The 18,746-nt window shown below is 31.0% G+C and overlaps 1 long non-coding RNA gene and 1 pseudogene across 2 annotated transcripts; both read left to right on the top strand.

The window, feature by feature from the left end:
- Positions 1-6,087: 6,087 nt before the first annotated feature.
- Positions 6,088-7,791, top strand: LOC148200445 (phosphoenolpyruvate carboxylase-like; annotated as a pseudogene). The gene is made up of 4 exons (XR_015785921.1): positions 6,088-6,551; positions 6,666-6,748; positions 6,927-7,057; positions 7,661-7,791. The product of XR_015785921.1 is annotated as a phosphoenolpyruvate carboxylase-like (transcript).
- Positions 7,792-8,231: 440 nt separating this feature from the next.
- On the top strand, positions 8,232-9,473 carry LOC148200446 (uncharacterized). The gene is made up of 2 exons (XR_015786126.1): positions 8,232-8,865; positions 9,117-9,473. It is a non-coding gene; the product is annotated as an uncharacterized LOC148200446 (long non-coding RNA).
- Positions 9,474-18,746: the final 9,273 nt, after the last annotated feature.

Raw genomic sequence — 18,746 nt, forward strand, 5'->3', positions numbered from 1 at the left:
CGTAGTTTTGAAAATCAGTTATAATATGAAATGCGATGGCAAACTTGTAAATAAGTTTAAGACATATTATAACGTAGTTTTGAAAATCAGTTATAATATAAAATGCGCAGAGTTATTGTATCGCCCAGAACTATGTCCCCAGTAACTACGTTATAAAAGATCATTTTTGTACGTTATAAAAAGTCATTTTTCCACTAGTGTTTTAATTAAAAAAAAATTGCATAAGTGATTGCATTGAATGTTAACTAGATTTCATAATGTGCACCAACCTGAAATAAATGTGTGTTCTATATTAATGCATCCTTTCGTTCATTCTCCTTCTTTGCTTCGTTGCATTTTTGTGGTCTTGTGTGTGTTTGTGGTGTTGGTAGTGACTTAGCTGACTATGGTTTGTGGTGGTAGTTCTTCATTTGTAAAAGTTAGAGTTGTCGTTAGAGGTAACTGAAAGTCTTTGGAAAAGTTGAGGACCCTTTACCTACTTTCCATTTTCGCAATCATCCTCAACAATTCTTCCATTCTTTACGTTAATTATGTACTTAGTTATGATTTTCTTTCGTTTTGGATGGGTGGTTTGTGACGTTTCTTTCGTTTCAGCAACAAACTCACCTTCAAGGTTAGTTTCATTTTAGGTTTTTTATATTTTTGTTTGGTTGGTAAAACTGAGAGTATGGTGAAACGAGCTTCAAATAATCTCAAAATTTGTTGAAATGACTAGAAAATCATGAAAACACCTCACCAAAAATTTTAGCTCAAAATTCAAAGTCTAACTATTTTAAATATTTTTGCAAAGTTTGAAAAAAAATAAATAAATTTCTAAAAAATAGAAAACAATGTTTTCCCCCAAATCCATATATAATAATAGAAAAATGGTTAATGGGAGTGAAAGTTAGGGTCAATTTAAGATCTACAATCCAAATAATTTTTAAACTTTAGATTTCACCCAAATTAAGGGCTCCTGTGATTTTTCTCCTGAAATAGGAGTTTAAAAGAGTGGTAAAAAAATTTCGTTCAAAGATAATAACCCTATTCGTTCAAAGATAATAATCATAGCTATGAAAACCAAAAATCAAATTAAATAGTTATATGCAAGACTGTATTTTTGGGTTGTAGATACTTGTTCTTATGTGCAGTTTGTTTCTGTGTTTTTGGGTTTATGTGATTTAGTTTATGTGATTTGATTTGTGATATGGAATGTTTACAGGAACGACCATTGTTTTTTTAAATATACTTTAGACATTAGTTTTGGTAAAAACCAAGGTAAAAAGGGGTTTATTGCCTCAGTTTTGGATCCAGCCGAGGTCATAGACCTTTTAATTAATTAATTTTAAGGGTCTATGGCCTCGGTTGGAACAAGAATTGAGGCGATAAACCCAATTTTTTATATTATTTATTTATTTTTTTGTTTACTACTTCGGGTTTCTTGAACCGAGACACAATTGTAACTTTTTTGCTTCGATTTTTGAACTGAGGCCAAAAGTCCCGACTTTTTTACCTTATATGAATATATCTTGGTTCTACAACTGTTGTTATAAACACAAAACAATTGTTATCGTATCCCTTCGTTGCATTAGTGACTTATTTTGGAATACGTTTTTCCCTCTAATTTTATATTTTTTTTAAAATTAAATTTATTTAATTATTATTTTTTATTAATTATATAATTTTTAATATGTGTTGTTGTTTTTTATTTTTTAATATGTTTATGTTTTTTATTTATTATTTAATTTTGAATATGTTTTGTTACTTTTTATTCAATTTTTAATTTTTAATGTGATGTTGCTTTTTTTATGTATTATTTAATTTTTAATATGTGTTGTTGTTTTATATTTAATATTTAATTTTGAATTTGTATCGTTGTTATTATTAGATAAAGGAATATTGAGTGATAAATATGTTTATTGTATAGGTTGTGATTAATATTATAAGATGAATAATTATCCTGGATTCTCAAATAAATTTGAGCTTCATTTCCAAAATTTCTTCTTTCATAAATGAAGTGGTTGAGATTGATTATACAAATAATTTACCACTGATCAAATATTTGCTCACGCAATGATTTAATTGAATGAGTTGAATAATTGCATTCGATTTTGGATTTGTTGTGGTTATTATAAGATCTCACACCATAATTGGTGAAGCCGGATAGAAAGACGTTTGTATTGTTAGGTTGTGAAAGGAGCGAAAAGTACAATAAATATAAACCTGATGTTCAGCCCAATGTATCTCGTACCAGCAAATGTGAGTATCCGTTTAAGTTGAGGGACAATGTCTTCTTCTTGTCTCATCTTGTGATGAACTCTCACCACTTATGCACCTCTTGTTCTAACCATTTTTCTTAACCAAAATATATAAAATTACAAAATTAAAATATCCATCAATATATAATAATAATAATTAAAATAAAATATTAAAAAAACAAGACAGAAAATTCAAATGACAACAAAAAAAGAATTATAAAACAAATCAAAACAATTACAAAATTTAAAAAAAAACAAAAATATAAAAACATTAACATAACTACAATTTCAAATAAAAAACATAAATAAAAAGCAAAAAAAAGTAATTACAAAATAAAATAAAACCAACAAAATTAGAATTTTCTTTTTTAAATTTCAAATAATAAAAAATAAAAAATTAAATAAAAAACCGACAAAATAGAAAACTCAACAATTTCAATAATCTAAATTTCCTAAAATTTCAAATAATTAAAAAACATAGATTAAATTACATAAAAAAATTGCAAAACTAAAAATACCCAAAATAAAATATAAAATAAATAATTAAAAACAAAAAACAAAAAACAAAAATCATACAATTTCAAATAAGAAAAAATTAATATATTAACGGAGTATTAAAAACAAACATATTATAAAATAAACAATTCAAATATATTAACGGATTATTAAAAATCATTAAAATTCAAAATTTATCATAAAGCGAAAACGTACCTAAAGAAAACCTTATCCAATTACATTATTTCAAATAATAAAATAACGAAGGAAATACTTCAATTATATTGTCTTAACTTGTAAAACAAAATAGCTTTAAATGAACCCTAAGGTTATTCCCCATTCTCTCTCGAGTTAATCACACCTCTAGAACATCTGTAATATTATTTGCTCACGTATAACACATTACACGATCATCGTAGATAATTTCATTCACAAACACACAAACGCAAACATGTATGGGGTAAACTATTGATAAAAAAATCATAACAACAAGATACATACATATTGATTATATCAATCATAATCAAACACATAACAAGATACATTGTCTTTTGATTATACCAACCATAATCAAACACACAACAAGATACATACATTTTGATTATATAAACCATAATCAAACACCCCATAAATAGTAGTAATAACCATAGGATTCCTAATCCTCTAACATAAACAATTTAATCATATTGAATTACTCGATCCTTGATCTCCAATCCTTGAATTTCGATCATCGATCCTTGATCTTTAACCCTTGATGTCATCACTAACATCTCACACATAGACCCTTAGTTTATCCACTCATTAACACTCATACTAACTACTTACTATAACCATTATAGTAACACCACTATCAATAAAACATAATCTGAATCATCTCAAGTACTATGATCATCATCATAGATACACCACCATCATGATTATCCCAATCATGAACAACACCATAAGAATCATCATACCATAATACCATAGTGGAAAGAGTCTATCTCACTCTTGTAGCTTACCTCACCGATCGTAGCCGCTCCTACAACCAACTTGTAGCCTCCCCTACAAGATATTTGTAGCTTCCCGACATATCATCTCCTTCCAATGCACACAAGGCAAAATGAAACACATATCCGCAAATAGACCAAGATTTACGAGGTACAACAAGTGGACTTATCATTCACTCTCAACTACAAGTCAAAGTGACCCTAAACATAACCAGTAACCTCAAACTCTTATTATCATCATGTTCCACATTAGTCTTGTTTCGCGTTCATTCTTCATTAAATTTGTCATTTCTTTTACCAAAATGCATTGTGATTATCGATTATCACTTAAGATAATCTATTATCTCAGTGAAATTTACCCAAAAACATAACGCAAGAAGGGATAATCGATTATTTCCGAAAACACACTCAAAACCAATGTGCAAATAATCGATTATAACTAATGATAATCGATTATTGCCGAATAGAAACACATCCTAGACATGATTCAAGCATTCAAACATACATACATCAATCCTAGATCACGTGGAAACATAGTTAACACATCATACATGCATTCAAGCATCACATACTCATGTAAACATACTCAAACACATATAATACATCACTTGAATCATCCAGATCCAATCATTGACATGTTATACCCCCAATAATAGGATGCAAAAGAGTCTTTGATAAAAACACCAAATATGGTTTTCAATCAGCCAAACTAACTAAGCATAATGCTTACAAATGAGAACCAAGAATATGAAAATTCTCCAAAATAGAGTTATTGATGTGAGGCTGTTTTCTCCTAAACTGGACCTCTGATTGAAAATCTGAACAGTCAGAATGAAGAACTATACTTCTGGAACCATCTATCCAAAAATCAGTCAGATCCAATGGTGAACAACTTCACAACGATGAAAACACCAGTGCAAATTTTATGAAATTCTCCAAAACAGAGCTGCTGATGCGAGGCTGTTTTCTCCCAAACTATACCTCCAATTAACGATCTGAACAGTCAGAATGAAGAACCATACATCTGGAACCCACTGTCCAAAGTCAGCTCGATCCAACTATGAACGACTTCATAACGAAGAAAACACCAATGAAGGTTTTATGTTATGCGGGAATGACTTCTTCTCTTCCTTTCTCTCTCACTTGGCTTTTCCCTCTCTTCAAATGACTCTAATGTGTCCTACTAAGTTGACCCATCTCCACTAAAACAAGGTGAGACAAAATGGTCCACATTATTTGGCCTATTCTCCACATAAGAAGGGAGCCCAATAACCCAACACTTGCCACATATATTTGCATGGAAACCTCCAAGCATCATAACTTTTTTCTCCCTTAACATCAAACCCTTTGTTGGGATAACCCAACAAAACATACATAATACATTCATAGGGAAAACTCATCACAAATATTACATTAACCCTATGCCCATTCATACACAAACTCTTACCCAACAATAACCACGAATAATCACACTACAAGAAATATGGCTATTACATACGGATTATTATATACGGATTATAATCCGTATATAATATATATATTACATACGGATATTATATACGGATTTTAAAAAGAAAATTATATACGGATATTATATACGGATTTTTACATACGACAAATCCATATATAAAAGTCGTATATAATGTTGACGCGTGATGGTGAAAAAGTTATCTAAGGATAGATCCGTATATAGTTCCAATTATTTGTACGTAACTCTATCCACGTTTTAGCTACCAATGTTACATACGGAAAAATGATTTACTTAAAAAAATTCTGATTAAAATGAAGCCAACCGAACCTCAAAGCCTATTCTTCTCAAAACCCTCTAGCTTTTCTCTCTTCCTCGAACCCTATTCTTCTCAAAACCCCTGATCTTCTCTCTATCCCTCGAACCCTATTTGATCTCTCTCTCAAACCCTCACGATTTCACATCTCTCTCTGGAGCCCTCTTTGCTCTCATTGTCCCTCTCTCAAGCCCTATTCGCCTCGCTGTCCCTCTCCCGAGCCCTCTTCACTGTCGCTGTCCCTCTCTCGAACCCTTGCTTCTTCCCCCTTTCTCTCTCGAACTGTCGTCGCATAATAACACAGCAATGTCGTTGTCCTTCGTTGATGAAGCAATCACCTTCATCGTTCGTTTCGGAGTCGTAGTTCGACGCTGAGAGAGTACCTTCATCCACCCTAGGTTCGTGATAATACTCCAGGAGCGGGAAGGGTTCGGAGAGGAGTGAAAAATAGAAAGATTGTTGGGTGAGAAATGCGAATTAGGTCACGTGTTCGGTGGAAAAGGAAGATTCAACGGCTGAATCGGTGAAATGGTGCAAAAATGAGGATGTAATCGGTGGATTCGATGGAGAAGGCTATAGTGATTTATCAGAAAATATTCCGGAATTTATGTTCTTTCTCTTCTCTTCGACATTTATGTAAATGTTTTTGTGCAGGTTCAAGAAGTGTACGAAATTTCAGCTGAGTATGAAGAAAAACGTGACCCTAAGAAACTGGAAGAATTTGGAAATATGATAACTAGTTTGGATGCAGGGGACTCTATTGTTGTTGCCATGTCCTTTTCCCACATGCTTAACTTGGCCAACTTGGCTGATGAGGTCCAGATTTCTCGTCGTCGAAGGAAAAAGGTGAAGAAAGGACATTTTGCAGATGAGAACAATGCAACTACAGAATCAAACATTGAAGAAACTCTCAAGAAACTTGTATTTGGCTTGAAGAAGTCTCCTCGGGAAGTTTTTGATGCACTGAAAAACCAGACTGTTGATCTGGTTCTTACTACTCATCCTACTCAATGAATTCGTAGATCTTTACATCAAAAGCACGCAAGGTTTGTTACAAAAGTATAGTGTTTTTCAGCTTCATTATTCAATTTTATACTTTCTTTGTTTAAGTTGGTTCAGGACACCAAAATTGAGCTTTCTGGTTTTGATCTGCATTGTAGGATAAGGAATTCTGTCTAAATTTTATGCCAAAGACATAACTCCTGATGATAAGCAGGAGCTTGATGATGCCTTGCTAAGGGAAGTAAGTATCAAAACACTAGGATTATCTTTGTTGGTTTAGCAAACTGCATTAACCACGCCTTTGTTTGGAGTTTATTCTGCAGAAGAAGAAATGTTCAAGGTGAAAAGAAACAAAGGCTTCGTTGAGTCAATGACATTGTTGACAATTTTCTTTTGTTACTTTTGTCTATGTTGTGCAGATTCAAGCTGCCTTCCGTACAGATGAAATCAAGAGGACCCCCCTAAGACCACAAGATGAGATGAGACCAGGGATGAGCTACTTCCATGAAACAATTTGGAATGGTGTTTCCAGATTTCATCAAGCAATCTGGTATGATTTTAAGCATGACTTTTTAATATGATTTTAAGCATGATTTATCAGAAAATAACCAAGGTTGGAATTTCATCAAGCAAAGTTTCATTGTTAAGCAAAGTTTGTTGATGTTATCTCACAATTTGGCAGTCACATGTGCACGTTTCATTGTTAAGCAAAGTTCTCAGATAGTTTGAAAATTCTGATACCTCGGGATCAAGAACCCAAACAATTTCTAACTAAGCTGTGACAAGCTTTGGGATTAAGATAGTTTTTGGCCTAACTTAGAATTTGTGGATATTTTATTTAGAAAAAGATGATTTTAATGTTGATTCAAAACCACTTTGCAATTTTATGTAATCTAGTAGAAGTAGCAACAAAGGTATACTCTCACATTTTAAACTTAGAATTGAAATTTGTACTTATCATGCTTTTTCTGTAAATTCAGAGTACTTATTTTTCCACTGAAAATTGGCTCTAGCACTGTTAGTTTTTTCTCATTTGTAGTCCCAAAATGGACTTGGCATGCTTTTTCTGTAAGCTTTGATTGTGTAATTACTACTCTATAAATAACGAATTCTGCCAAAGTTCAATGGTTCATTTATTTGAATTCCATTGCAGGATTTATTTGAGAAGAAAGAGATGTGGCCTTGTGAAGCTTGTGGGTTGAACATTCCTTATAAGATGTTAAAGAAGAAAAAGGATTTAAGGGTCGGGGGCCAATTCCTATGTAGAACATAAAAGAGTTTGTATATCATTTTCTTCTCATAGATTGTATTTAGTTCTGGAACTAAAACATCATAATTCAAGTTCTGGACTTGTTTAGACTTTTTTTTCCAGTCTCTAAAATCACTTTGTTTTTCAGTTAACAAAATCAAAGCATTATTGTGGCATATGCAAGAAAGTTTGGGATCTTCAGATAGTGGAAGTTGGGTAAGTAGCTAAATCTTGTTAACTAATTAAGGTTACTCTGTTATGCTCAAAAGACTATATTGGTTAATATTAACCTTTTCCTTTTACCTTTGCGGATGTCCCCTCCAAATTAGGTGCACTGTGATGGATGGAGAGGAGTGTGAGTGCATGCACAGGGAATACCCATTACTTGGTATTTTGTCTCTTTGGAGGAAGAGGGTAGAGGACCATGAAGAACATTGGAAGAAGTTGTTAAAAGGGATGTCACAGGGAATAATTCTCTAAGGATTTGTTTTTTGACTGTACCCAATGGTGTAATCCATATAGTTGACATAATTTAATGAATTAAGAATTTTGTTGTTGTTTTCAGCTTAATAGTATGGCATTTTAGCATTATGATAACCTGGAAAAAAAGAATTTTATAATTCTTTCATGATGAATCAACCATTGATAAAATATAATTCATTATCTTTGAAGACTAGTTGCTTCCATTTTTATAATCTAGAGCTGGAACAAGATCCAGATTTCATAATGTTGTCTCGCCAATTCAAAGCTACTGTTATGGAGCTTCTTTATGTTTTGGAGATGGTAAAGCTTTTACCTTCAGCACTTAACATTTACTGATAATATAGAATTTTGATTTGAGTATTTAGCTCTAGAAAACCTAGGATAATATAAATATTAGTTGAATATTACCATTTTAGTCTATGCTTGCCTAAAATATTTTGGGTTATTCATGTTAACTTCTGTTTTATAGTTATATGTATAAACTATTAATTTTAATATTTTGGGATTGTCATCTTTTTGTGTTGCATTTGTATTTAATTACTAAAAATTCCTTGCTTGTTTGTAGAAACAAAGAACTGGTTGAAGGGTTGCAATTAAGGGTCACCTTATGAGTGGCAAGTTTACAGGTGAGTAATCTTCCTTTTGTGTTTGAACATGATTATTAAGAAAAGTAATTAGAACAGGTGAGTAATCTTCCTTCATGTTACTTTCTAGTTATATATTTATGATTTAATTGTCTTTCTTCTCTTAATAATTAGAAAAGTACTTAATATGGTGTATTTTTTGGTAACGGGTAACAACTATTTGAAATTCTCTAATGCTTCTGTGCCATTTCGAATTGATACATAACATGTTTGACCATACTTATTTTCTGCAGGTTAATTCTATATGGATGGTACAATTTTAAGATTTGGGGAGTTGAAGGGACCAGGGGCAATGATTGAACAAGTTAAAGGGTTTTCGTATTCAGTTTTTTCTCTTCATGGTGCAAGCCCTTTCCTTCCAACATCATATGGTGATGTGCAAGAGAAGCATAATGAATCAATAACAACTACTTAGAAGAGCAAGAAGTCATGGTGGGGAGTTTTGAAATATTAGTGTTAGTAGTTATGAACATTCTTTTAGATATTTTTCTCTTTTTCATATTTTTCTTAATATTTTATATTTTATTGTAAAAATTAAATTTGAGTGTTATGAGATATTAATATTAAGGAGTTGTATTTATTTCTTTGAACTCTCTTTATAGAGTATTGAAATAAAATTTTCATGTTTTAATTATTTGATTTTCAACACAATTATATATTATAAATTCTTAACATTTATAATCTGGTAGTAATTATTTATAATTTTATGAGAAGTTTTAATGTGTAAAAATTTTAATATTAATTATATAACTATTAGAAAAAATCAATCTAATTAAATATGTTATAAACAATAGATACATATGTACATACTATATGTAATTACATACAGAATTATTCGTATATAATATCCGTATGTAAATTATATATGGATTTATCCGTACATAATATCCGTATGTAATTTACATATGGATTTATCCGTATATAATATCTGTATGTAATTTACATACGGATTTATCCGTATGTAATATCCGTATGTAATTTATATACGGATTTTTCCGTATGTAATTTAGCTACGCCTTTTTTATATACGGATTTTTGTCCGTATATAATTCGTATGTAAAATCATTTTATATACGGATTTTTGATGTTATATACGGATTTTGGCGGTATGTAATAGTGATTTTTCTTGTAGTGTCATAATTATATACACATGTATCAAAACAATGATTACAAATCAAGATAATCAAGAACACATATAACATACAATCATAAACAAACAAATGTAAGCTTCCCTATACATTGGTCAATTATAAGGCTTTATCTACAATTCTAAAACACCAACAATCTTCCTTTACACTAAGAGTTTCCCGTAGCTCTCTCTCTTCTTCTCCCAAAACGTCCATCTCATCTCTTCCTTTGATTTCTCTCTTTGGTTTACAGTTTCTAAGGTTTCTAAACACCAAACCACCCTTTAATTAATTTCTACATCATTTAATAAAGATAAAAGATCATTTTGCCCCTAAACAAAAATATTAAAATAAAGAAATAACATAACAATTATGTTCTAAATAAAATATACACTCATAAACACTAATTTCCAAACAAAAACCCAAAGTCTCAAAACTACTTTATTTTTAAAATCCTTATTTTCCCGGATCTTACATTAACAAAAATCATACATTGAAAATAAAAAAATAAAAAAAAAATTATATAACAAAAAAATTGTAAATTTAAAGAAACAACCGAAATATAAAATAAAGATTTCAAAATAATTAACAAATTTCGTTGAATTTCAAATAACAAGAAAAAAAAATAATCAAATAACAAATAATAAAATATGTAAATTAACGATAGAACAAACAAAACAAAAATAAAACAATTAACAAAATTTACCAAAATAACGTAAAATTTCAAATAAAGAATAACAAAAATTAAATAACCAATAAATACAGATGCAATATTTTAAAACATTAAAGTAAAATAAAATAAAAAATTATAAGCAAATAAAAAAACTTATATAATTTCAAACAAAAAATATATATTTTAATAACAAATAAACAATATTGAAAAATTACAAAAACAAACCAAACATGAAATTAACAATTAGAATTAAATAATAAAAACTATACAATTTAAAATAACAATAAAAAACAAAAATTATATAACAAATATAAACAATTGAAAAATCATAAAAAAAAAACCTTACAAATTTCCAATTAGCAATTAAAAAAATAAAATAAGTTCTTCCACATTAAAATAAATCAAAATTAAAAATTAAAAAAAAATTAAACATATTTCAAATATCGACAGAATGTTGACCGACATTCGAAAGTCGTTGAGGCCTTAATTGGATTTTGAAAGTTGTTTAAGACTTTGTCGGCTTTCGAATGACGGTTAACATTTCGTCCGCATTCGAAATATGTTTAATTTTTTCACACAACATCCATCCCTCCTCTTGATCTCTCTATGCATCACTCAATACCCTCATTCCATTACTCAACACATTTTAATCATTATATTGTTGATACGCTGTTGTTGAAGTTATCAAATCAATACTACTTTTTAAGGCAAATTCAATATTGCCTAGTATTCAAGAAAGTAGATAGGGTTAAAGTAATCATGAGTCGTCTCCCAATGAATACATATTTGACTCTTATGAATGTTATGCAATGCTAAAAAATAAAAGTGAGAAACTATGCTAATGAAGTTAATGTTTGGAGAATCTTTGAAGAACAAATAGGAAATTTAGAAACAATTATGAAGAAATAGGCTAATTCCACTTTTTTTCTAAGATAGATTCATCATCGGTTATCCACAGATCTTTGTTCAATTGATTACTGTTCAAGTTTCAAATTAATTAAAGTACATTCTTAATTAATTTGAGGGTGATCATGTAGTTAACCAAAGTAGATTCTCAATCAAATGCAAGACCTTTCTAGATTATTCACAATTGAATTCAACCAAAGTACATTCTCAATCAAATTCGATTGTGTTTAATCATGTCTATTCTTAAATCTCCTAACCAAATTAAAAGCTAATTAATCAAAGTAAATTCTCAATTAGTTATAGTTGAAATTATTACTACAAATCAAAGTACATTCTCAATTGATAACAAAAAGTCGTTTAATCGTATGAAAGTTCCTAAATTCAATCAAAGTAGATTCTCAATCAAACTTAGAAACCCTTGAACTCATATGATTAATATGCATGTAGATTCAAACACTTTATGATGCAAAAATTATTGCTTTTAATATGATTCAGAGATGAAAGACATAGAAGAAGAATAACTCAAATCAATAATCAAAATAAACAAATTCATTAATTCAACTTAAGCTCAGAATTCATATTGAAATTATAGTGAAATAGCCCTAGAAGCTTAGCCCTCCATGTATGGAGTAGAAAACATGGCAAAATAAAAGTCAGAGAAGTGGTGGATGAATGCTTCCCAGTGGAGGAGTATGAGAAAATGAATGTGTTTTCTGCCTCCCTTAGGTCTCTTTATATAGGACTTAATTGGGTTTGGACTTTGAGTATTCTGTTGATAAGATATTTCTTGTTGATATATTTTCATATTAAATCAATTATCTTAAAAATATCAACTGAGTTATCTATATCATTAATGTCCTTCTTAAGTTTTCAAAATTACATAAAAGCCCCTAATTGTTTCAATATTTACACTTCAACCCCTAATTGCTTTTCAAAATTGCATAATAGCCTCATGTTTGACCAACTTTGACCAGAGAAGACCTGTTGACCAGCTTTGACTGAAGAATGACGCGACCAATGAGGGTCTGCCACGTGGCAACCCTCATTCTCACCCAAAAATTTGGATTTCCAAATTGTTGATGGTTTGCGTCGTGAATTGGAGGTTCTGCCTCTCTTGCCTCTGTCTACGCCGTGAAAGGAGAGGATTCGCATTTTCTCTGGTTTTGTGTGAAGAAGACAATGTCTCGCTATTTGGCTCTCAACGTTATTGATTTCTATGCTCCGCAATAGTGTGCCAAATGAGGTTGCACGAGACGCCATCGAGTTCTTTGTTTCTGGGTTCGTTTGCTACATTTGCAACATGCGAAGGGTAAAGACTGCTTGGTTAGCCCATTTGTATATTATTTTCGAAACAAAATCTGATTTTAGGCCTTAATTTGCAATTTGTGCCACTTAACTCCAAGCTTTGAATCAATTAAACTCTAATTTCGCTGCATCAACAAACATTATGACATCCAAGAATAATTTATGTGGTAAAAATCACTTTTTATGTCTCTATAATTCTCGAACCCAACAATTCCAATCGTCCCAGATTTACTTTAAATAAACCATTTGAGCCAGGAATCTCACTAAAAAATTGAATTTTAAAGCATAAATGTTGGCATAAATATGCATTCATCAATGATATAATACATTTCAATCGGAAAACATCAAGAGGAAAGAAGAAAGGACGATTATCTCTGCAAGACGATGAAAACGAATTTGTTGGATGAGGAAGATGAACTATAGTGTTGCTGCAACACCAACACGATGTCGCAAAAAATAATAACCATCAGCATAGAACCACTACTACGACGTTCCAAGCGCAAACGACAACTGAGGTAGAGGAAATCTTAGGCGCGGAGGATAACTGCACAAGTGGAGAGTCACACGAAGAGAATGAAAAGTGGAGGTTGTTGCACTATGATTTTCTTTTTTCTAAAAATGATAAATTGAGAGAGAAGAATCTGAATCCAGAAGAATAATAAAACAATCAAAGATTCCTCTCTGTCTTTGTCAAAAGGGTACATGTGGCGTTATTGGAAAAGTTAGAGATGTAGGGAGAAAAGACTGAGGTGTAGGGAGAAAAACTTATAAACAAAAGGGTAGTGAATGTTATGAATTCTCAATCTGACAAGAAGACAACTACAAAAGCCATCCTTAACTGCTTCCATCACCTGATGTTTCAAAGGGATACTTGGCAGTTTATGTTGGACCTAAGCTTAAGAGGTTCATCATTCGCACTTGGTTCCTCAGCCATTCTCTCTTTAAAGTTTTGCTGGAAAAGGCTGAAAAAGTTCTATTAAAAAAAACTGTAGAAAAAAGTTAAGCCAATAATCTCGTCCAAGAGGGGGTGAATTGGTTATCCCTTTAAAAAAATTGTTCTTTTAAAAGCTTTTAAAAATATTTGAAGTTTTCTTGGAATGCAATCAAACAAGAATATGAACAATAGTAAAAGAGAAGGGATAGAAAGATCAACACAAATATTTCTACTGGTTCGGTCAAGCCTACATCGAGTCTTCCTTCAATCAATCTTACTTGAATGGAACTAATATAATGATAGAATTATACAAGCAAGAATACAAAGAACTCCTCTCTCACTTTCCTTTCTCAACTCAATATTCCTTATAGCACAATATGTGAATCTCCTCACAATCTCAACCCGTAAAGCAATCCCAACTTTTTGTAACCTTAGAGAAATCCCAACTCTATGAACTAGAACACACATGTTATCTTCCTAGCTCATAGGAACGGGGAAACACAATCCTCTTGATTGTAGATGAACATTGATCCTGATAAAGTACACCTCAATGTGCAAAATGATCACCAATGTGAAAGAACAACTTCTTTGTGAGAATCTTGATGAATTTCCTTCCAATTAAGCAATCTTGATTCTCCAAGAAGGTAAGAATGCTCCTACAATTAATTCTCAACAAACAAATCAGTTATGGAAGTGTAAGAGCATAAAATCATGTTGAGGTGGAGAGCAATGTGTCTATTTATAGAATTTTCAAACTCTGACGCAATTTAATAGATTAAGCATATAATGTAATCTGTTATGTTTTTCCTTGTGCTTTAACAGTTTTATATTTGTATCAGATTTAACAGATTAAAAGTGCATGCAATCAATTATGTAAAACATACAAGCCAACAATATTCAAAATATGATCGTTATTGATAGTTATAGCTTTCCAAGAAAATGATTTTCACAAGTAACGCATTTTAACCCATTAGGAAAATATTGTAATCGGTTAAGTTTCATACTTAAGCAAATTTGAAAACATTTTCCATTCTAAACACTTCATTGCATTCAACAAACATGTACTCGCATAACAACGTGTTTTAGTCTATCATACAATTAATGTAATCGGTTAAAACATAATTGTTTTGTCCTTGTTATGCATAAACTGAAATATGATGAAATTTAACAAATTATGTAAACAATGTAATTGATTAGGTCTCTCAGATATACAAAGTGCAATGTGTTTCAACCTATGATTCATTTCATACAATGAATGCATATACCAATCAGTTCAAGCACAAACCCAGATACGATCAATCAATTATTTTGTCATTTGTTGTGCAAAAAACTATAAAACATTTCTTGTGTTCATCATAAAAAACATGTATGTGAGATGGGTTTAGCTATACACAACCCCCTATCAACAATCTCCCCCTTTTTTGATGATGCACAACAAGAAATTTGTTTTCCAGTTAGTCTCCCCCTTTAGGCATTAGCAAAAAAATGACAATACAAGTAACATAGAAATGAAGTGTTAAGAGATACATCAAAATAAAATTCTTACAAACCATTGAAGAATGTGATGTTCCCCCTATCATTAAGCAATGTAGCACTATACCAGTTGAGTAATACAAGATTTACCACAGTATAAATCAAAGCTTAATAGATCAAATGAAAACAGTATAAAAGAATATGAATGTATACAGATCAGAGTACATATACTGATTTCAAATGAATGTTTCACGAGATATCATGAGCAATTTGCAAATTCTCAATATGATTTATGCAAATAAAATGAAGCACAAAGTATGATTGCTATTATAATGCATGATACCAGCTAATACAACACTAGAATAGATATAATAGTGTAAGAAATTCTACAAGAGTGATGCAATTTTCAAAATGAAGCATATGTATTGATTTTCAAAACATTTTTTTTATCAATATGCAACATATGACATATCCAATATGCTTAACATGTATATGATAACAGTTAAAACATGTTTAGCAAAAAATATCAACAATTATAATCATATACCAATTGAAGAACCTTTTAATCAATTACATTAATAATGTAACTGATAACACTCTAGATTTACATATTTTTCTCTGTTAAAAATCATTTCTTGAATTTCTTTAGTTTTTAATTTCTTAGAATTAGGCTAGTTTCATGTTTTTCTCTTAATTCTTTAGAATTGTAAAATTTTAGTTAAAATTAGGTTTTTAGATATAATTTTTAGTTTTTGTTAATAATTAGAAAATTAATATTTTTTTTAGAAAATCTTTTGATAAAAAATTATTTTCTTTCGTTTGTTAATTTTTCTTTTCTTTCTTTAATTTTTGATTAATTTTTTTTTGTTGCTTGGTGAATCTGATTTCAGGAATTGGGTTGCTGTTGCAGAGTGTTGAATTGTGCTGCTAAGCCATTATTGTTACTGCTGCATTGACTGAACCATTGCATTGGAAGATTGGGCCGCTGTTTTGGGCCATTGTTTTAACATCAAGCTGCTGCAAGTGAAATTGAAGGCAGCGCTGGCCTGCTACAATGGTGCTGCAATTGGAAGACTACTGCTGATTGGATAATTGGGCTGCCAATGCTAGTATGGGCTTAAGTGAAACGGTGAGTTTCAATGGAGACAGCTTTTGGGGGTCATTGTAGAGCAGCTCATTTAAGAAAATAACATTCTCTCGAGCACATTCACTTAGAAGAGAGTAGAACCTTCGAGCGAGAGCAGAGAGCGAAGTGAAAAGAGGAGCACGGAGCTCTGACCATAGTTGACCGGAGAAGAAGAGCTGACCGATCCTAACCGAAGAAGGTGATTGGAGGGTTGTGAAGCGAAGTGAAGGTTGGTTGTCTAATCAGAGAGCTCAAAGCGTCACAGCAAGGTTCCCGTCTCCCATTTTTCGTTTCCCCCTTCCTTTTCTATTTTTCTTTCTTCGACCCTATATAAAGGGCTTTCACCATGTACACGAGACACTACTTCATACACTTTTGAGATGCACTTTACTTTTCGCTATAGTTTTACACTCTTTAGGTTAGGGTTCTTTTCTGATTTCGTAGAAGTAGAGTTCTCGACTTTTGGATTTCGTTGAGACAATCGCGAGGGTGACAGGCCGCGAGAGTCTTGGTGACTTCCGGTAGTGTGTAAAATTTTCTTTTCATATTAATAAAGTTCTTTTTCTATTCTCGTTTGTGTTTTGATTGTTCTTCTTCAATGTTTCTGTGTTTTTTTTGTGTTGTTTCATTGAAAATGAATTGGACTCTGATTCTCTGCAATTTTATGATTTCTTTTGAGTTAAATGTCTCCATAGTGAGCATTTCTCATCGAGATGTCTTCTCGAGACAGAGAAAAGTCCAATCCATAAAAAATTGATTCTGTTCTATGCTTCCTTTCATTTGTTTGTGAATTTTAGATTGATAAATAGGTAAATGAACATTGGTTGGACAAATTAGTGGAAAGAGTCATTTCAAGGTTTTGAAATATGAATTGAATACCCTGGATTGGGATTCACTTAACAGGATGTCTTCCTGAGAACTCTAAGCACTCTTTTATTCATATCAATATACATTCACCTATGAAATCAATTCTGTTTGTGAGTTTGTTATTTTGCTTTCAATTAATTAGAATTTAGGTACTGTTTCTTCATAGTTTAGTTTACTGTTATTTGGAAATGTTATGGATTTAGGACTTATTTTCCTTTAGTTTCTGTTTGAGAAAGTTCAATTTGTGAATGATAATAATGATGTTGATAGTGTAGGTTATTGTTTTTACAAGTGCTTAGATTTTTGATTCATGAGTTTCTTCCTTGATTCTTTGCTTTTGATCATTAGTTCTAGATGTTTCTTGTTGATTTTTCTTTACCTTAGATTGTACATATGTGTCTGCAACATTTAAGTTCAGTTACTTCATACATGAGTATATTCGTTTAGGTTTTAGGATTTGTTTAGCTTTTAAATTTCCAATTTGAGTTGCTTGTTTCCAGTTTTAGTTTTAAGTCATATTAGTTGCATGTAATTCTCATATTAGTTTAATTTCTATTTCTGTTTTAGGTAGTTTAGAGTTCCATTTTCTTTTATTTTTCCTTTTAGTTCATATTCTTTCTTTCCTTAACCAAATTTTCTTATTCTTTTTTTTATTTCATTGTTTCATTTTCTATTTCCCCACCTTGTTTCTATAGTTAAATAGTAAATAATTACAAGAATTAACTTTACACTCTTAAACTTAATCATAGTTGAGTCCTTGGATTGATCCTTGGTTATCCCTCTACTACATTAGTGGGGAAACTGAGTTTGTTGGCTTTGATGCGACTAAAAGCGAGTTTAACAGTAACACATTAAAATAACTACAAAGCGAATTGTTTAACCGATTATGAATCCGTTTAATCTGTTAAAATTCGTGAATATGATCAAATACACAGTTTTGATCTTTTAACCATTGAATATCAGTGTACAACCTACAAACACAACTTTCTCAACCATGTTGAGTGTTAGCATAGTGATAAACATTAATAGTTGTACAACAATTATAAGATCCATGAATGATTATGTGTAATGAGCAAGTGACAGTGTAAAATTATATTGCACTCATAACAGTTTTAACCATATAATCACATTCAATCATTCACCAATTGATTTCAATAAATCCAATATCAATCAATCAATCAAATTGCATTCAACCAATAAGCATAAGATATGGATTCAAAAACATAATGTCATTAAAACTGACATTATCCAAACAAGATAGAATAATAAATTGTTCAGAGCAGAAAGGCATTATGGCTAGATTACAACATTTAAACCAAAACAAAAAACTACTCAAATACAATTCTAAGTCATATCCCTAAGTAAAATGTCATCATCACTTTCGTGAGGTACACTCTCCTCTTCATCCTCATTTTCATCATCCTCATTATCCTCTTCTTCATTCTCATCATC

Source organism: Vigna umbellata, chromosome 4, assembly GCF_029865625.1.
Source record: "Vigna umbellata cultivar VRB3 chromosome 4, Vumbellata_1.0, whole genome shotgun sequence".
Taxonomy (NCBI): Eukaryota; Viridiplantae; Streptophyta; class Magnoliopsida; order Fabales; family Fabaceae; genus Vigna; species Vigna umbellata.